The following is a 21,802-nucleotide window of genomic DNA, read 5'->3' on the forward strand; positions in this document are numbered from 1 at the left end:
GTTTAGGGTTTAGGGTATAGATGTAATAAGCGTCATGTTTATTTATATTGTTAACGACGGTTTTTTTGTTTTCCGTCGATGATTATCGAAGAGCGCATTTCTAAACCATGATTTCTTTAAAATGACGTTGTACACACATAACAACGTCATAGTTTTTTAAAAAGCGACGTAAAAGGTTTTTCAAACGACGCTATTTTTCAAACCGTCGTCTTTACATATAATAGACAACCCTTTTTATTAAAAAACCGTCGTCTTTACTTCATAATAGACGACCCTTTTTATAAAAAAACCGTCGTCTTTACTTCATAATAGACGACCCTTTTTATAAAAAAACCGTCGTCTTTACATATAATAGACGACCCTTTTTATAAAAAACCGTCGTCTTTACATATAATAGACGACCCTTTTTATAAAAAACCGTCGTCTTTACATATAATAGACAACCATTTTTATAAAAAAAACCGTCGTCTTTACATATAATAGACGACCCTTTTTATAAAAAAACCGTCGTCTTTACTTATAATAGACGACCCTTTTTATAAAAAAACCGTCGTCTTTAATTATAATAGACGACCCTTTTTATAAAAAACCGTCGTCTTTACTTAATAATAGACGACCCTTTTTATAAAAAAAACCGTCATCTTTACATATAATAGACGACAGTTCTTTCAAAACAACCATGCCTTTACCAAAAAAAGGACACTTGATTTTTAAAAGACGACGCTTGTCATACCTGCTGTCGTTATTTTTTGGTCAGATTTTAACTCTAAAGAAAAGCTTTTTAATAAGACGACACTTTTTTATTTGTGTGCGTCGTTATAAAAAAATTCTCAACAGTATCTCCATTTTTTAGTTGTTTAAGTCACTTATTCACGACGGTTTTTTGTTACCGTCGTCTTTTTAAAAACAACGACGGTTTTTTGTTCTACCGTCGTCTTTTTCTGGTCGTCTTTTGCCCTTTTTGTAGTAGTGTGAAGAGAAATTTTTTGTTATAACATAATATAAATGTATAGTACAAGAGAAATGTTTAAAATGTAATTAAGAAAGTAAAAAACTAATCAAACATTGTTTGAAAATCTACTTGGTCATCTGGCAAATGCGGCTCGGAGGTCTGGACATTGTGGACAGGGGTAGAGGTTTGGTGGCCATGCTCGGGTTGGATGGGTTCAGAGGTGGACGGGGGAACAAAAGACGGTACGGGAATGCCGGACTAGGCGAGGGACTGTAGAAACTGATCCATCTGGGACATCTGGGCTTCAAGGTGGGCCATCTGGGACATCCGGACTTCAAGCTGGGCCATATGGGCCACCCGGGCTTCAAGCTGGTCCACCTGGGCCAGCCGGGCTTCAAGCTGGTCCACCTGGGCCAGCCGGGCTTCAAGCTGGTCCACCGTAGCCATCCAGGCTTCAAGCTGGGCCAACTTTGATGTCATAGCACTGTTTGACTGGGACAATGAACGGGGTCTAGGTTCCCGCCGCCAGGCATTCCCCATCCCTCGATAGTATGTCCCTGGCCGCCTCCCGAGAGTCTGATCCAAAGCTTCTGTCAAGATCTGAAACCCCGCATCCTGTGGAGGAGCCACGGACTCGAGCGGCGTATTAGGAGGAAGCTGGGAGGCGGACTCCTGGAGAACCAACTGGCTCTTCTCAATCATGGTCATCTATTTAACATAACATAAAATATTAATTAAAAACATTCATATAATAACCATGAAACTTGAATGCGTAAGATAATAATTAAAATTAAAGATTACTTACATGAAGGGACTCCGCCAACTCATTCCCAGGTCGAACATAAACGTCGCCAAAGACGTCAATCTCTGAGAATTTGGAACCCCCCTAAATTGAACAAGAGAAAAAAAAATGTTAGTACGAAAAAAACAAATTAATATTAATGACATATTAAAAATTAAATAAAAACAACTTTATTATTACCTGCCGCCACGCCTCCATCCTATAGGAGAAGGGCCTAGAACTTGAATGGTGGAGAAGAGTCTTCTTCGCCCTATTGCCCTTATTTGCTTTGGCCATCTTCTGTTATACAAAAAATAAAACGTATTAGTTGAAATTCAAATGAAATATAAAAAATTAAAAAACATTAGTAAGAAACGTGTAATAATTTTGAACTTAGTATAAAAAAAAATACCACATAATCGGCCCCTGAAAATGACCACAAAGCCACTCCCAACTATCCTCCCGCCCCTCAAGCTCCTTCGGGCAACCCTCCTGAAGAGCGACCTGCGGATCATCATATGCCTGAAAATGGTGGTGCAGGTCGCTCTTCCACTGCTTGTACCTCTCAGCTAAGAGTCTGTTGATGTACGCCAACAATCGTCGTCGATGCTCTAAATTGTAGTTCATCTGCAATAAATTAATTACATACATTAAGTATTAGAAATATATAAAATTTGATGGGAAAACAATTAAAAGGTAGGATACATACCGACAGCTGTCCACGCACCTCCATCTGCACCTTGTCAGGCATGGCCTTCCAAGACTTCCATTTCATCGGACAATGGGTCCGAATGACTGAACCAACATCGTGGACCAATGAGCTATGTTGGTCCGCCGTAGGTGCAGCCCGATGACGCTCGTCGTATCTGATGTTGATACGAGGGTTGGTCACCTGAGTGACCTTCGCCGTATTCAACTGGCGACAAGGTCCCCAGGTGTTCTTCTTGGCTGCAAAGAAATATAAAATTAACGTTAAATAACAAATCGTACTAAAATCATGGTACGAAACATCTGTAGTTGAAGGAAATCTTTACCTGCTTGAGAATCCGACGCACCAGCAGCGGAGGTCGAAGCGGTGTCGGTCATGTTGGGAGGGCGATGACGCACTAACAGGTTTGCGCCACTGATGACTCTAATGACACCGGTGCATGGGAGACGTTGGGAAAAGCTGGCACGTCGTGCAACTGTGCTGGAGCAGTGACAGCTGACGTCGTAGTCGGGGGAGGTAAATTATGTGGACTCGTCACCGTCTTACGACGTCTGATAAGGTCTGACATCTGCACAACTGATAAGGTCTTAAAATTAAAACATCCTTTCCTAAAATGTTTTTTTTTTAAAAAAAAAACCTCAACAACTAATCAACAACAAATTCAATATTTAAAAAAAAAAACAGAAACATGTATTCTTATTTTTAAAAAAAAACAGATGCACATTGTTGAAAGCAAACAAAACAGAAACATATATTCTTATATATATAAAAAAAAACAGAAACATGTATTCTTTATAAAAAAAAAAAAAACAGAAGCACATATTCCAGAAAAATCAAATTGCTGCCCAAATTATTAAAGAGTCGGTATGTGATTAAAAAAAATAGTTGAATAGATAAACCTCCTAATGAAAATCATAAAACACAAGTAAACTATAGCATGGTTTATTAAACAAGCAACCCAAGTTGTTGCCATATACACAGTGTAGAGATACGAGCACGATACACGGACCACAAAAATCAGATATTCATCTCAACAAAGCAAAATTACAAAATTGGTTAGTTGCACATATTTTAAAGCCCCCGAAAAGTAATCAAAATACAAAAAACAGAAAATTGTGCTCCAATTAAATCTGAAATCTAACAGCAATACACCTACAAAATCACAAATCCAACACTATTTCAACACCTCCAATCAAATCTGAAATAAAAAAAATACAAATCCAATACAAAGAGGAAATTGAAACATAGGCTTCCTAACCAACCACCAGACTAAGCAATTTAAACACTTACAAAATAAATATAGAAATTGAAACAGCAAAACATATATATTAATCCACAAATTTTAGAAACAAAAATTCACAGTTGAAATTATTAATCGGGGCTAGTGTTGGGAATTTTACCGAGTGGGTTTCGAGGGAGACCGGAGAGCACGCAAGTCCGGCGATGGCGAGCGAGAGAGAGAGAGAGAGAGAGAGAAGGGCCGTCGTCTGACGGAGGAACGAGGCACTGAGAGGGGACGGAGGAGAGAGGGACAGAGAGGGGATGAAGGAGAGAGAGCGGCTGAGAGGTTTTTAGGGTTCGAAGGAGAGAGAGACAGAGGGGCTGAGAGGTTGAAGTCGAACAAAATTGTGCATTTTTTTCATAAAATGTTTGCGGACTTGCACGACGAAGAGGAAATGTGTCACAGTTTGCGTGACGGAGAAACTAACGGCATCGCTGAAAGACTTTTTAATATGCGGGATATTAACCGCCAAAATTTTGACGACTTGCGCGATGAAAAATATTTTCCACGTCGCGCATACTCTAAACCCTAAACCCTGGATAATTGTAACATTGCACAGGGGACATATTTTCTTGCGTCGCAGGATGGTTGATTGCGCGCCGGAATAGTCTTCTGTTCGTCGCGCATGTCGTGTTTAAAGTTATAAAAATTAAACAAAATAAAAGCATGGAAATGTTAGTGAATATATTGTTTTAATGAGGCTACGCATTGTACGAAACTAGTTTCACCGATCCAACCGTAAAACTTGTATTACGATTTTTTTATACATATTTGTTACCCTACGCGACGAAGATTTCCGTCCCGTAAATTGCCCTTGAGCGACGCCATAATATTATTCATTGTGCAAAGGTGATTTTCTATTATTTCAAATTTTTTTTTTTGTTAATGGAGATTTAATATGATTTTTCTCTATCAGGGTGTGTTAATTATAATATTTTTGAATTATCCAATAAATGTTTTTAGGATAGATAACTAAAATTAGATAAATGGAAGCTCAAATTTGAACATAGGTACAATTGATTATAAAAAAAGTTGTACATTTGTGGATTTTAGTTACGAAGCACCACAACATGAAGCATCAAGCTTATTTTAAAAACTAGCAAATTTTCAACATCAAATCCAAGGAAAGTTTTGATGCCTAATCCATGGAAATCAGAATGGAACAAAAATTTAGAATTCCATTTGAATGTTTTTCAGAAACCCCAAGCTCATTTTAAGCAAATCAAACAAATCTGAAAGTTTGGTTTTTCAAATAAGTAGATGTGCAAAAATTGATGGAAAAATCAACTTAGTTGACGGATTGTACTATTGCAAGGATGTTTGAATTCTTTTTTCATTTGGATTGCAACTTTTCAGACACGAGTCAAAGTTTATCAACAAGATTGTTCAAGAGATAGGAAAAAAACTAAGGCGTAGACCTTCTAATTGTTCCCCACATCATGGTTGGGAATATGAATAAATGGAAATTAGAATGTGAAAATATGAATAGGCAAGTCTCAGTAAATATAGCTCAATTTATTTAACAAAGTTTCATTTCTCCACATATATAAGGTTTGGATATAACAAGTACATATATTCAAACAAGCATAGTTGCCAAAATCTTTACACTAACATTATTAAATTACAAATAATTTCATTTACTATGTTTTACATGGCAAGTCGCAAATAAATTACATTATTCATCATCTGAACTATAATAATCTTCGTTATCGTCGCTATGATCACTTTCGGTCTCCTCGTCCTCCTCGTCCTCCTCCTCCTCCTCCTCCTCCTCCTCCTCCATAAGTACATCATCATCGTTGTTCGGGCCCACGGTTGGATCGTATCGCGGAAGATAACTGAGGTCAATTGTAATTGACTGAATCGGTATTTCTCTTGAAGACACTCCTTCAAGCTGAAAAGGTTCTTGTACAACATTTGTATCTATAAGTGTTTGTGCATCATTTTCCATGGAAGATTCGAAACGTTGGTCAGCGACGTCGACGTTGTTGTCAGATGGTTCTAGTTCTGGTATAGCATACACATTCCTCTGATCCATCTGCTGAACAACTTTCCACCCGCTCCCTGCTTTAGGGTCATCTAGATAGACAATCTGTTTTGCTATGTTTGCCAAAATGTAGGGGTCCTCATCATACCATGTTCTGTTCATGTTCACAGATAGTAACCCATGATCGATTTTAACACTTCCCTGCCTATTTGGGTTCGTATCAAACCATCGACACTTAAACATGATTACTTGGTATCGGTCTTTGTAAAGCAATTGCACGACAGTTGTGAGTTTGCCATAGAAATCAATGTCCGTACTTTCGCCTCCACCTGGAACATGGACACCGCTGTTTTGCGTACACAACTTGTCATCTCGTGCAGTCCTCAAAAACTTGACGCCATTAACATGGCAACCCGAGAACAATTCAGCCCGAAGTGGGCCGAATGCCAAGTTATATAACTCTTCACTGTAACTGGGGGAATTCTCTGATTTCAACTTAGTCACCTAATATTATACAAAAAATTCACATGTTAGTTTGAGAAATTTAAATACTACAATATATATGTCAATTACAAAACACTTATAACTTACATATTCCAAAAACCATTTTGGAAACAATTCACGGTGTTTCTTGGAAAACAAATGTGATGGATGTTCTCGCTTCATCATCTCTTCATGCTCATCTAAGTATGCGATTATCTCATCACAGTTGTTCAATACGAACCAATGAGCTACCTCCATGTCATTTCTGGAAAACGACTCTCCACGTACGGGAAAGTTGCTCATTTCTCACACCTCCATCATTATTGCGCTGAGATCGATTGAAAGCCGTGTTCACATCTTTTAAATACATTCCACAGAAAGTAAGTGCCTCATATTGAACCCAAGCCTCTACAATTGATCCTTCGGGCTTCGCTCTGTTGCGTACGCTTTTTTTTAGCTCTCCGAGAAGCCTACCAAAATAAAACAAAAAGATGCAAATCAGTAAGTAGCAAGAATACAAACAAATGATGCATACAGAAATGATGAGGATTATATACCTTTCTATTGGATACATCCAGCGATAGTTGACTGGACCAGCAAGCAATGCCTCTTCTGGCAAGTGAACCATCACGTGGATCATACTTGTGAAGAAAGCTGGAGGGAATATCATCTCAAACTTGCATAGGACTTGGACAATGTCATCGCGCAACTGATGAATGTCTGTCTTTCGCAACGTCTTTGCCGTCAGTTGGGAAAAAAATCTGGACAACAATATGATTGGCTTGACTACATCTTCTGGCAATAGGTGTCTCCCCACAGAAAGTAGGAGCTGCATAAACACATGGCAGTCATGGCTCTTGAGTCCAGTAAATTTACCCCCGTCAACATTCACGCAACGTGCGATATTAGAAGCATACCCGTCAGGAAACTTTACAGACGATACAAACTGTAGAAACACTTTTTTGTCATTTGGTTTCATGGAAAAAAATGCAAGATCCCTTATAGCTTTATTACTACCCCTTTTAGCCATAAACCCTTTCGTATGCCCATTCTTTCCAAATCAAGACGAGCTTTTATCGTGTCCTTTGTCTTGTCCTTGATATCTAGAATCGTTCATATCAATGTGTCAAACACATTTTTCTCAACATGCATAACGTCGAGATTGTGCCTCAATTTTAGTTTCGACCAATATGGGAGCTCAAAAAACATAGACTTGTGTGTCCAGTTCATATGTGTAGCAGGTCTGGTCCGACTAACTATTTTCCCGAATGGAGCAAAATCCAAACGGTTAAGCTATTCCAAGATCTGATCACCGGATGATTCTCTAGGTCTTGCGCGATGCTCTTTGTTCCCGTCGAACTCTTTATCATTTTCCCGCCACTCGTGGTCTCATGGCAACCATCTTCGATGCCCAAGGTAACACACTTTTCCAGCGTGCCAACCAGAAGTTACATCTTCCTTGCATACAGGGCATGCCATATAACCCTTTGTGCTCCACCCCGACACCATTGCATATGCGGAAAAATCATTCACAGTCCACACAACTGCCGCCCGCAAAGTGAACATCTTCCCATTGGATTTATCATACGTGCGCACACCGTTTGTTCATAAATCCTTGAGCTCATCAACCAACGGCCTTAAGTACACATCCTCAGTTATCAAAACAGTCATCATCATGTACTCTTTTTTCATGCATTTCCAAGGCGGCAAATTATATGGGAATACGAAAATCGGTCAAGTGCTGTGGTGTTGGTTTAGAACCTTGTACGGATTGAATCCGTCAGTGGCAAGTCCCAACCTAACATTTCGGGGATCAGCAGCAAACTCGGGGAACGTTCGATCGAACTCTTTCCATGCCTCCCCATCTACAGGATGCCGCATCACATCGTCGTTTACCCGTTTTTTCTTATGCCATCTCATGTCTGTGGCAGTATGCGTAGACATATATAATCGCTGCAATCTTGGTTTCATGGGCAGGTAACGCATGACTTTTTGTGGAACCTTAGTCATTCTATTATGAGACGTCTGTTTGAATCTCGACTCATTGCATATAGGGCATGTATCCAATGTTTCATACTCTTTGTAGAATAACATGCAATTGTTTTTGCAAGTGTGGATTTTTTCATAACCCAATCCAAGACCACTCAACATCTTCTATGCCTGTCTGTGGTCTTTCGGCAAACAATTGTCCGTCGGAAGCATTTTCTTGAAAACCCCTAAAAAGTAATCGAAACACAGGTTCGACATACGGTACTTTATTTTTCCGTGCATTAGCTCCACAATCGCCGTCAGAACAAAAAAGCTCTCGCACCCCGGATATAACTCTTGGTTGGCATTTCTTAACAGTTTTTCATACTGTTCGAACTCTGCACTATCCGTTGGTGTAGGCACGTCATCTTCCCCTTACTGATCGCTGCTCTTCAATGCAAATGGAAAAGAATCATTTATAATATCCATGACTTGTTCATTAGGATCCACAATAGGTTCAACATTGTCCACTCTTGTGGCCCTTGAAGACGAAGCAATATCTAATTGTTCCTCGTGATGGTTACAAGTGCTGTATGTCTCAATCATTCCATCCCTTACTAAATGAAATCGAACAGTTTCAATTGTCTCCGACAACATGTTGTTACACCTCCTACAAGGACACCGAATTCTAGTTGCACCTGGGTTGTGTGACCATGCAAACTGAATAAAGCCCTCGATTCCATCCAAATATTCATCTGCGCACCTGTTAGGGTTCTGTATCCACCTTCTGCTCATAATTCCTGGAACCACAATCACAATACAACAATCATGTTGTATTCTTACAAAATCATAACGTCACCTAATGCCTCCGGTAAGGGCCCTATCCCATTTGGAAATGCATAGTCATGTCATGTAATTTACAGCTACATGAGATTAGATTTCGACGTGGATGAATTTCGGCAGCATCTCGGTACAGTTCTTGAGGTGTACCGTAGATATAAAATACCTACGTACCACCCGAAGAACGTACTGAGATGACACCAAAATCTCCACAATCGAAACCAAATCCTGTAGCTGTAAACCACGTGACACGACTATGCATTTCCAAACTGTCCAAAATATGGGACAATTCAAGAATTAATTGGACCGCAGTCATGCTTTACGTATCCATGCGCGACATCCAACTATCCTCGAACGGGAACTAAGCTTTACAAAAAAAAATATACGAAAATTAACTTCGTACATCAACATGCATAATTGAACAACATAATATAAATATAATTTCACAACACAATATAAACATAATGTAATTAATTTTATATTTTTATATTATAAAACGACGAAAATACCTTCTCAATCGTTCTCCACAAATCGCTAATCACATATAATATCCCTATATACAACGAAATTAATGGCGTTAGTATGAATTTACAGTAATATTTTTACACTAACGACAAAAAATACATACCCAATGAACGTACCAGAGGTAGTGGTAGTTTAACTCATAATCGAAATGAAATTGATGCGTTTGATTGGCCGATAACGTTCGAGACAGAGGGAGAGAGAGGCTGAGGCAAGCTGCAATTTTTTTTGCAGTTTGCCTCTACCATAGCTGAACCTGACTAAGTAATGAACAACGCTTTTGCGCGACGGATTATGTAATACGTCGCGCAAAGTCATGAAGTGATTGCGCAACAAAAAATAAAAATGCATCGCAACATTTTCGTCGCGCAAACGTCTTTGTCGTCCCGCAAAATATTTTTTTCCGGCGCACATGGATGGGCCAACATCCATTTTAGCGCGATGGCTAACGTTTGCGCATCACAAAAATAGAACTGCGTCGCAAAATTTTTGTCACGCAAATGTCTTTGTCGTCTCGCAAATTTTTTTTTCCAGCGCGCATGGATGTTCCGACATCCATTTTTTGCGCGACGTGGTCTAGATACTTCATCGTGCAAATTCTATCCGTCATCGCGCAAGAATTTGCCTCGTTTTTTTCACGCGACACGATTTTTATTCGTCACATGTTACTATGCGCTACCAATTTATCATCGAGCAATAGTTCGTCGCCCAATTATTTGGCGCCAAATGCGATAAACCCACGTGTTTTTTCCCGCGTGTTCTTTGCGCGACGATCCAGTGTTGTTGTCGCGCATTATAACTTAGCGCGACTATACATATCGTCGCGCAAAGTTTCCCGCCAAATACACGGTTACACGCTAATTTTTCCTAACTTTATGCAATAATACTATTTTTTGTCGCACAGAGGCAGTTTGCGCGACGAATTTTTTTGTCGCACAATTTTGCGGTACGCTTTGTCTTCTCCGTCGCGCATGGTTATTTTGTGCGACGAATGATCCTTCGTCGCGCAAATAGTAAAATGTAGTTGTGTTGGAATATTTCATGCATGGCTATTGGGGAGTTATCTTATATGCTCCACGTGATTAGCATGTGTCAATCAACTATGCAAATTACTTGCATGGTAGCCAAATTGGTTTAATAGTTTACTTGCAAACTAATGAGATATCAATGAAAAAAATAGTTAAGTCAATTAACCCATCAATACGTGTCCTCATGATATTTCTTCTTCTCCTTCTTTGACTTGGAGTAAAAGAAAAGCTACTTGGGCTTTAAGAAATAAGGAGTTGATCTTTAAACATTGAAGTTATCTCATAAACATAGCTACCGCCCTTGGAGTCCTATAAATACAACATTTGTTTCTTCAAATCCTATTTCCCTCTTCAGAAAAGCGTAGAGGCAATAGAACGAAGAAATAAAATAGAAAGCGAGAGAAAAATAGAGGTAGAGAGAAGTAGAATAGTTAAAAAAAGGAGTGGGAGACTGAGTTTGTGAAGGCGGTGGAAAATTAGGAAACATCTTACATTTCTAGCAAAAGCTTTGGTGTCAAGGTAGGGGTTTCTTGGTGGCCTTTATGGGGATTGATTTAATTGAATTCTGTAAGCACTATATCATGCGTGATATTATAATTTGATGAATGTTTTTGATATTGGGTGTTTACGTGTTGTTAATTATTTAATTAATGTTGGCATGATTATATGTACATTGGTGATATTTAAATGATTACATTATTTGTATGAGATATGTGAAAAGAAGAACTATATCATGTCATGGAAATTATTTGGAGTTCTTGGATTGAGAAAATAATGATGGAAAAGAGAGTAATGGAAATAATCTTTTGTGTTGTTGAGTCTAACTCTTGGTAGGTACCAGATCTCAAGGATCCCACAGTGCACATGATTTTTATTGAGTGATGCGGGACTGGCAACAGGGAGTTAGACAAAATGACTAAGAAATGGGGAAATTATGGGATGATTGAGATGGGTGTTAGTTCATATAAATGGGCATTTGGGACCAGGTGGTATAAGCATGGTATGGGACGTGCAGGTCTGCTTGTCCAGTTATATGAATTAATGGGAGTAGAATTGAAGCTCATTCATGCATTATTATTAATAATGTGATCAAGGTATTAAATATCGATAATATCCCCGATATTATCCCGATAATATCTTATTTTTGAGGGTCCGATATTTTAACAACTAACCATAGTGTTATCGTCAATATATCGATATTATCCCGATAATATCGGGAAGATATTTTCAACAATTTTATGAATGATTTGGGCAATATATCGAGATATTATCGATAATATCCCGATACAAAACCCAAAAATATTTATATACATGGTATTTATGAAAACCATTTTACTCCTTCAACATCTTAACCACCATATCACTTATGTTTTTGTGAAAATACTAAAATATTTATATATATACATGGTTTTGTTTTGAATTCTTTTTGCTAGAAACAAATTTTCACATGAGATGAGTAGTAACTATGGTTATACTCATAACCAACCATTTCCCTACCCTTCATATCCCATTCCTGTTGGGATGGAATCAAGCGACTCATGGAAAGAATCCGAGACTCAATCTTCAAATGATGTTGCTTATGGACAACGTCAACCAATCTCGGATCCATATGGGTGACATGTTAACAATTACAAGCAAAACTATTTTGGGGATTTCTCATTTGATGACTACTCTTCAAAATATACTTACTCTACACATAGAGATGATGAATATAGTGAAAATTTTGAACCTCATAGGAACTCTATGTGGTACTAAGTCACTCATGTATCTTACCATGCAATGTATAAAGTGTAAAATATTGTAGTAACTCATTATATATAAATGATTATGGTGTGTTTAATCTTCTTTCATTAATTACTACATATTTTCTACACTTACGGTGTTTGCCAGCTCGCTATATAATCAACCTAAATCAGTTAAATCCATCATGCAATGCATTTCCTTCCAATTTTTTGTGATAAACTAATAGATAATTGACTAAATAAACATCCTGCAAAGTTTCAATTAAAATTTCCAAGTTTTTCTTACAATTTCCGTGGTTTTTATTCAATTTTTTCCGATACCAATAATATCCCGATATTTCCTGTGATATTTCCGTGTTTTTTGACTTCCGATATTTCCGATACCTCCGATATTTAAGACCTTGAATGTGATATTTGGCTGTATGATTGTATGTCACTTAATTTAGTTATATCAATCTACTGTGGTAAGGTTTCATGTCCTTACTGAGCGGTAGTTGTTTATCCCTCACCCTGTTTAATTTTTCAGATGAATTAGTGGGCAAGATAAGGACTAAACCAGTTGAGATTGAATTAGATGAGAGTGATAGGGCTTTATTTATTTCTTGTAAAGTTGTATGATTTTGGAGCTATTTTTATAAGAGAACCTTATTTTAAACCCATGTTTCGACATCTTTTTATTTTATTTTACTTTTTACACTACTATAAAAAACGAAATAGACGACGGGGATTTACCGTCGTTGTGATGCTTTGAAAACTGTCGTTAAATCGACCGCCATCTTTTGGAGTACCAAACAACGACAGCTTTTCCCCGTCGTTGTTTATCTGTAAAGACGACGGTTTTTAATAAAACCGTCATTGTTCTTATGTAAAGACGACAGTTTTTGTGAAAAACCATCGTTATTTATGGGCTAAAGACGACAGTTTTTGTGAAAAACCGTCGTTATTTATAGGGTAAAGACGACGGTTTTTTAAACCGTAGTCATTTATTGATAAAGACATCGATATTTTGTTAAAAACCGTCATTGATTGTATATGAAGACAACGGTATTATGTTAAAAAGGGTCATTGATTATATGTACAGACGACAATTTTTCCAATAAAGTCATTGTTTTATTATCTTTAAATTTGTCGTCTAATACCCAAGCTGTTACATTGTATTTTTTGTTTCCTATGGTTCTATACAACGTTTTTAACTAGAAAACCAATTATAATGCTTTATTAACAAATATATACAACCAAAAATTATTTCTTTCATAAAACTTGAAGATTCAATAGTTGTTACATAGTTAACCGAACTTTATTATATTACATACATACTTCCTACCTATAATTAGAAATAAAGGAGTACACAAATTCTACTAATTTGATTTGAACTTCATCAATTTGTTTTTGGGTTGACTTAGCTCTGCCTTCTTGCACATTGTCCAAGTTGTTGTATCCCCCTCCCTTGTAACAATATCAGCAACAACGGGTCCTTCTACAAGACTTACAAAATTAACATCAAAGTCCACAAACACAAATCTTATCCAAATATAATTCATTGATTCTAATCACTTGCAAATAGATTACTATCTCACCACAAAAGAAACACCATAAACACAAACTGAATAAACCAAAGGAACAAACTTAGTGACTTCTATAATTATTATAAGATTGCCATGCTACTAAAGTGACTAAACAGGGAACCAAGTATTAACTATAGGTATCTCCAATTCTCCAACCCAAGCAATATAGGATAGAGACTAAGTGGGAAAGCTAATTACAAAGAGTGGATAAGGAATCCACAATCTGGTATGAATTATTGTTTCAGTGGCAGTTTATGTAGATGAGAACTAAAACACATTATGTCAACGTCTAAGTTGACTTACAGATCTCCTTTTGACATATAGCACTTGACAATCATCTCATTTTGTTGGGCATCACGTCCACTGATAACCAAATAGTTCTCATTGCTGATAAACTAGTTAAATTTTTCAAACCAATGAACCTTGCGCATATGTGAAATGATAGCAACAGTTCTTTCCTGCATATTATTTGAAACAAAATGTAATTAACTGGAAAACACAATTTATCTTCTAACATTATATTAGGTAATGGTGACAAATATCCACAGTTAATTCTGATTTTCCTCGTATATAAATTGCTGTACCTCTAGGAATATATATTGTTCATATTCTGGTTGTTTTGATGTTGACATTTATGACACTGCTATCTTGAGAACTTATATTACCTAAATAGACAAAATATGGTCATGCAAAACCTAGAAGAGATTCTACTTAGCAGTTGGATGAAGACCATAAAAAAACACAAGCAGCCCATGCTGGATATCCATGTAGTATATTTTGCAGTATAAAAAAACAACTGATTTTGCAGTATAATTGTAGTATATTCATAGCACTGTGGAAGATGAAGCTACCTTGGACAACTGGAGACGAGTGTTTCTCTCGGCGGCGTTAAATGCTTTTTCATGTGCTGTTACTGTCTGCTGGAGACGAGTGTTTCTCTCGGCGGCGTTAAATGCTTTTTCATGTGCTGTTACTGTCTGCTGCGCAAATCTCACGGCCTGGAGTTCCGGGCCGAGGGGATGTGTGTTAAAACGGGGTTTCCTGCTTTTGGGTGCGGTGCGGTTGTGCGCGGGCGTGCCAGCACGGTCTACCGTGCGTTGGTGTTTTGATGAGTGTTGGATGGATGAATGGTGCGCTTGTTTGATCTGTCTTCCTAGTCAAACGATTGTAGCCGAGAGAGGAACTGGTCTCGGCTGTTAGGTTCACGGCCTGAACTACAAGGCCGTTGAGTGATGGTGTTGGTGGTGGGTTTTGGGCGGTGCTCCGGCGCGCTGCTCAGGGAGCGACGGTCGTGTGATATATGGGGTGAGTGAACGAACGACAAGGATGGTGCTCCGGCGCCTTGAAAATCAAGGGTCGTATGATATATTGATGAATAGATTTTCCTTACAATCTAACGCTACTCCTAGGAAAGCAAGTAAAGATATTGAAAGTGCATTACAGGAAAAAATAAGTTGCTCCGTGGGAGGCTTTGTTTTGGTGTTGAACCCTTTGAATGTAGCTCGAGTCTTGTATTTATAGGAAGAGTCCTTGGATGAGTAATCGAGGCTGAATTTACGCATAGTGGAGTCTGATTAGCGCAAGTGGGCAGTCCAATCGACATTTGGGATCATGAAGTATGGTGGTGAGACTCCAGAAATCCCGGTGAATCTCGGCCGCCGCTCTCGATCGTGGTTTCTGAGCCTCTGGCCGTGGAGACGCATTTATGGCCTGGATAGCTGGTGAACCAATATCTCAGGCTGTCAGAATTCTTGTGAGAATGTCCACGTCTAATCGCTCTGATCCCCATCACCAAATCCTGACTTCAGTCACTTCCCACCTTCCCTCATGCATTAAATGCCCCTTTGTGGCCAATGGGTTTGCTGCATTAAACAGGCACTACTTCATTAAATGAAGCCTGGGACCCTGCTGTCACGTGATGATTTGCCTTTAATGCCTCGGCCGCAATTTTGTTCGGCCTCGGCCTCGGCCTATGCTTGAGGTCGAGATGATCATGCCTTAGCATTTCCTCTTTTATTTTTAGGAAGGCGAAATACCCTGGCGAAACGCGGTGTTTCAGCTTCTGCGAACAAGTGCCAGGGCCGAGAGAAAGGGCTCCTTCGGCCAGCTCATGGCCGTGATTTATCAGGCACAAACATTGCCCCCACATCCCTGGATTCTTCGGCCTCGGCATGGGTAGGGACCGAATGGATTCCAAGGGATGGACCCTTTGCATTCCTTTCTGAAGTGATTGACAACTGGGGCATTAAATGCGCAGGCCAGTCGGCGCATTTAATGCCTCAAGCACGTCGCGCAGGCCATCATTGCCCAGGGCGTCGCTTCGCCTCGTCAAACGAAACGACGGTCACCATGTCTCTGTCATAACTTCGCGTGCTCTGAGTGCGCTGTCAGGCCGTTTCATCTTTCGAGATCCTCTGTTTTGAACTCTAGCGCCAGTATAAAACCCAAACTCCTTCACATTTCCCTTCACGCTCCCAAGATTTCTGAGTTCGTTTTCTTCGAAGGTTCATACTGTTCTTCCCCAGTTTCTTAACCCTCGTTCCTCAAACTTAAAACTATTATCCAGCGAACTTCCTTCTTGCTTTAATCGCTCTGGAACCCTTCTTTGATTCCTGGGCTTCGCCCTCCCTTATTTCCAACTGCCCTAATGATCCTTATTGCAGCTTCCTCAAAACCAGGGAGCCAAACCTGCTGAGTCGCATGACTTGGCAATTTGGCCTGGTCCAGATGACTTGGCAGTTTGATGAGGGCGAGAAGATCTGGGATGATGACCTCGACGTGGCCGAATTTATGCGGCCGAATACTCGGGTCACATCCATGGCCGGAGCGACGGCCTTCACCAAGGCTGAAGTGATGGTTCCTACCATAACCGGAATGACGACCGCTTACCATGTCCAGAGTGATGGTCGCTATCACGGCCGGAACGACGGCCGCTGCCACTGCAGGAATGGCGACTGCTTACCACGGCTAGAGTGGCAGTGGCCCTCCGTGTCCGGAGTGACGGTCCATGCGCTCTCCACGACCTGGAGTGAGGCCCCGGGTGCAGGCTGGCCGAATGGCTGATGACGATATAGGTGGCGAAGGTCCTGCCTCGGGGGAAGGCGTCTGACTGTCTTGTAAGAGGACCAAGGAGCCGAAGCGCGTAAAACTAGGATGTGATTTTTCTTATGTGTGTTTGTACTCGGCTAGGACCCGGCCGTCTCCTTGTAAACGCACCCCCCTTTTCATCCTAAATGAATAAAATGAAGTATGATTTCTTTTAATTTGTCTTTTTTATATTGTATACTCCACTTTGACATTTGCAAATCTCATAACCTTTCCGCGGCCGTCTCCCACAATGACGGGATATATTTCTTCAAATATTGGCCGTTGATCGGCAAGTTGTGCCGTTCCCCATCTCTATCTTTTAACTGAAATTCACCTCGGCCAAGAATTCGTTCGATGATGAACGGTCCTTCCCAGTTGGGCGAAAATTTGCCGAACCGAGGGTCCTTTGTCCCAATAGGAAGTACGGCTCGCCATACTAGGTCGCCTTCGGCGAAAGCCCTTTGCTTAACCCTTTTGTTGTAAGCCCTCACCGCGATTTGCTTTTGTGCCTGCATCAGGTTATAGGCGTCGAGTCTAGATTGCTCCAAATCTTCCAACTCCTGAGCCATGGCTTGTGCATAACCCTCCCCTTCACGCTCAGGCCGTTCGGCCACACGAAGAGACCGAACCTTTAACTCCATCGGGACGATGGCGTCGTGACCGTAGGTTACTGCGTAAGGAGATGTGCCCGTGGCCAACCGCTTTGAGGTTCGGTAAGCCCAAAGAGCTTCGGGGAGTAAGTCGTGCCACGCCCTAGGTTTCTCCTCGATCATCTTCTCAAGGATGCCCTTGATCACTTTGTTACTTGCCTCGGCCTGTCCGTTAGATTGAGGGTAGTAAGGTGTTGAGTGGATCAATTTGATCCCCATCTTCTCAGTGTACTCCCGTGTCTCGGCCGATGTGAATACCGGGCCGTTGTCGGCCGTGATAGTTTCTGGAATACCGAACCGATGAACAATATGATTGTCAAAGAATTTGACCACCTGTGCGCTGGATATTGACCGATAGGACTCGGCCTCGACCCATTTGGTGAAATAGTCGGTCGCCACCAAAATCCAAGCGTGTTGGTTGGATGCGGCCGGATGGATTTTGCCGATGATATCCACGGCCCATCCTCTGAATGGCCATGGTTTGGTAACCGGGTGAAAGGCTTCGGCCGGTACCCTTTGTATGGGGCCGTAGATTTGACACTTGATACATCCCCTCGCATACTCTATGCAATCTTTCAAAATGGAACCAACCACCTCATCTTGACCCCAGACTGGTGAGCATCAAAAATCCCCTCGTGAGACTCATTCATGACGACCTTGATGTCCTCGGCGCTAGGACATAGGAGTAACAAACCATATGATCCCTTTCGGTACAGCTCATTCTGATAAATCAAATAACACCGAGCTTGGAACTGTGTAGTCCTTTCATGGCTGCCAGAAGGGTTACGTAGATACTTCACTATGGGGTAGCGCCAGTCGGCTTCGGCCGTGTCGATCTCGTCGGTGATGTCGACCGAAGATACTTGCGCTGTCATTCCTCGCTCGGCCAAGGCTGGCAAGGTCCGCCTCTCGATTCTTATCATGCGATCATGGTCGGTGCTTGGGATGTTTACGCCAGACGCTACCTGGGCCATCTCATTGGCCTCGCCGTTCTCAGTGCGTTGTATATGAACAAAAGAAATTCTAGAAAAACCACCGGCCGTGTTGAGGGCCGTCACATAATACACGGCCAAATTCTCGCTCGTGCATTGGTATTCCCGAGTTAACTGGTTAATCACCAGCTGAGAGTCGCCGTAGACCAAAACACGTGTTGCCTTCATTTCTTTTAAAATCTCGAGACCAATGATGAGCGCTTCGTACTCAGCTTGATTATTAGTGCATTTGAAATCGAGTTGGAAAGCGAACTGCCGCTTCTGCCCTTGAGGAGATTCAATCTCAACTCCGGCTCCTAACCTGGCCTCGGTGCTGGAACCGTCAAAGAACATGGTCCAAAAATTCTTTTCCATGCGGGCCATACCGATCTCGACCTCCAACTCCTCTTCTTGTCCCTGGGCCGGGTGATGAGCCAGAAAATCAGCCAAAGCTTGACCCTTGACCGATTTCTGAGCCACGTATTGAAAGGTAAATTCGGACAATGCCATCGTCCATTTCCCAATTCGGCCGCGTATGATCGGCCGGGTAAGCATATATTTGATGAGATCGTTCTTAGAAATGATCTGAACAACCGAAGGAAGCATATAATGCCGCAACTTGGTGGCCGCGAAATAAAGGGCTAGGCATAGTTTTTCGATCGGCGAATAGTTCAATTCGTCCGTGTTGAGGGTATGGCTCAGATAGTGCACTGCTTGTTCGCGCCCAGACTCGTTGTTCTGAGCCAGCAGACAGCCGATAGAACCCTCTGAAGCCGAAATGTAAAGCCTCAATGGTTTCCCCCTTTTCGGCGGCATCAGGACCGGCGGTTGGGACAAATATTTCTTGATGTCGTCGAGGGCCGCCTGATGCTCTGCTCCCCATACAAACCGCTCGGTGTCTTTGAGTTTGAGCAAGGGAGACAACGGCCGAATTTTTCCCGCCAGATTGGATATGAAACGCCGTAAAAAGTTCACCTTACCGAGGAAGGACTGAAGCTCCTTCTTAGTCCTCGGCGGAAGGGCCGCCATAATGGCCGTAGCCTTATTTTTATCTACCTCGATTCCTCGTTGGTGAACCAAGAAACAGAGGAAATTCCCGGCGGTGACACCAAAAGCACATTTCTTCGGGTTCATTTTTAGGCCGTGCGCTCGCATCCGGTCAAAAGCCTGTCGAAGATGTCCTACGTGGTCGGCTCTGGACGGGGACTTCACGACCACATCGTCGATGTAGACTTCAACGGTTCGGCCTATAAGGTCGTGAAAAATAAGGTTCATGGCTCTCTGGTATGTTGCGCCGGCATTTTTCAGGCTGAACGGCATGACCACCCACTCATAGGTTCCGATTGCTCCTGGACACCTGAATGCCGTTTTATGAACATCTTCCTCGGCCACAAAAATCTGGTTGTAACCCACATGGCCGTCCATGAAAGACAGGAGTTCGTGCTTTGCGGCTCCGTCCACCAGGAGATCTGACATAGGCATGGGATATTCGTCTTTGGGGGTCGCGAGGTTCAGATTTCGGTAATCGGTGCAAACCCTCAAAGCCCCAGACCTCTTCAAAACTGGTACAATGTTGGCCAGCCATTCAACGTACCGGGCCGTTCGTATGAAGCCGGCTTTAAGGAGCCGTTCAATCTCCTCCTTGACCCTAAGCTGTACCTCGGTCGAGAAATGCCTTGGCGGCTGTTGGAAAGGCTTGAACCCCTCCTTGATTCTTAATTCATGCTCGACCAAACTTCTTGGCAAACCAGGCATCTCATGATAATCCCAAGCAAAACAGTCCTTATATTCATGGAGCAAGTTGATAACCTCGGCCGCTAACTCAGGATCCAAAAGATGGCTTACAAAAAGAGGCCGTGGTTCGGCCTCGGTCCTTACATTAATTTCTAACAAAGGGTCCTGGACTTCAGGGTAGTCGTCCTCCATTTCGGCGGGCGCCGTTTCTAGGTCGTCCAACGTCAATGCGTCCGTTTTGTCCGCTTCGTGGAGGAATTCGATCAGGTTGATTGGTGAATTTGGGCGTAAGGACTCCGCCGCCCAGTGTTCCAGCAGACGCTGTACTACATCCCTCACGGCCGCTGCTCCCTCTTCTTTAGTGGCCTTGTCTGTCATTTAAAGACTGGTGAGGTCGATCAACACTTCGCGCGCCGAATCCTGTCGGATATTCTCGGCGCCTAACTCCAGCACTTTCTGGGCCGTCGTTCTGGTTGGACGGCTGTTCGCATCATGGCCGGTGAGGACAACCCATCCAACATCGTCGTCGTAAATCCGAGCTTGCACGGCGTTGGCTTCGAAAGGTTTTTTGTCGGCCGGGTGTATAGACACCTTTTGGCCGTCCCAGAAGAATAACAGTTGGAAAAAGGAAGACGGTATACATCCAGATTGATGGATCCAATCACGGCCGAGTAATACGTTGTAGTCGACACTTGATTCGACCACGTAGAAGGCCGCGACCCTCGTCTGATCGGCCACGGTAATCTTTAAGGGCAATACGCCAATGGTTTTTGACTTATCGCAGACAAAACTACTCATGACCACGTCGCTGGGGATGAGGTCCTCCTTCGACTTGTCCAGCTTTCTCATTAAGGAATAGGGAAGGATGTTGACCGTCGCCCCACAGTCAACGAAAACCTTGGATATGGGCACACCCTCTATGTGAGCCGAGATATACAACGGCTTCAAGTGCCGGTATTTGTTCGGCTCGTCTCTTGGTATTACTTCGTTAAATACTACGGCCAGCAATTCCTCCTTCGTTTTTGGCTTCTGATCAAATTGCTCCTCGGGTACGTCATCCTCTAAACCGCTGGTCTGCCCTCCCGGGGCTGAAAACTCGAATGGCAGCACCAGGACCATGTTGATGCCGACCTCCTCCGGCTCCTGCGGGTTTCCCCTACCGGCTTCCTCTTTGGTCTCAGAGCCGTCTTTGGTGAGAGCCGTTTCCTCGACCATCCCGAGGATTCCCTCATATTCTTCATCGAAAATTCTTATTGTGGGGTCGTCCTCGGCCTCGTGTCCGAAGAGAGGATCTCCAAAACCCTCGTCCATAAGCCTCACGGCCCTCGGACTATCGGTTGTGGACGCTTTGACCTGAGGGGGTTCTGAGGTTTCGACCTCCATTTTGAGGGTCCGTTTAGCCTCTGCCAACGCGTCCCTGGCTACTAGGTAATCGTCTAGGCGGCTTACTCGACTCTTTTCCTCAGTCGTCAAACCAAAGAACGTGTCCGTCGGCGTCACA

At 42.0% G+C, this 21,802-nt stretch overlaps 2 pseudogenes; both read right to left on the bottom strand.

Moving 5' to 3' along the window:
• Positions 1-1,210: 1,210 nt before the first annotated feature.
• LOC148297538 (uncharacterized) lies at positions 1,211-2,508 on the bottom strand (annotated as a pseudogene).
• Positions 2,509-5,399: 2,891 nt separating this feature from the next.
• Positions 5,400-8,957, bottom strand: LOC148297539 (uncharacterized; annotated as a pseudogene).
• Between the last annotated feature and the right edge of the window lie 12,845 nt (positions 8,958-21,802).

Source organism: Prunus avium, chromosome 1 (genome assembly GCF_965620075.1).
Source record: "Prunus avium chromosome 1, drPruAviu1.hap1.1, whole genome shotgun sequence".
Classification (NCBI taxonomy): Eukaryota; Viridiplantae; Streptophyta; class Magnoliopsida; order Rosales; family Rosaceae; genus Prunus; species Prunus avium.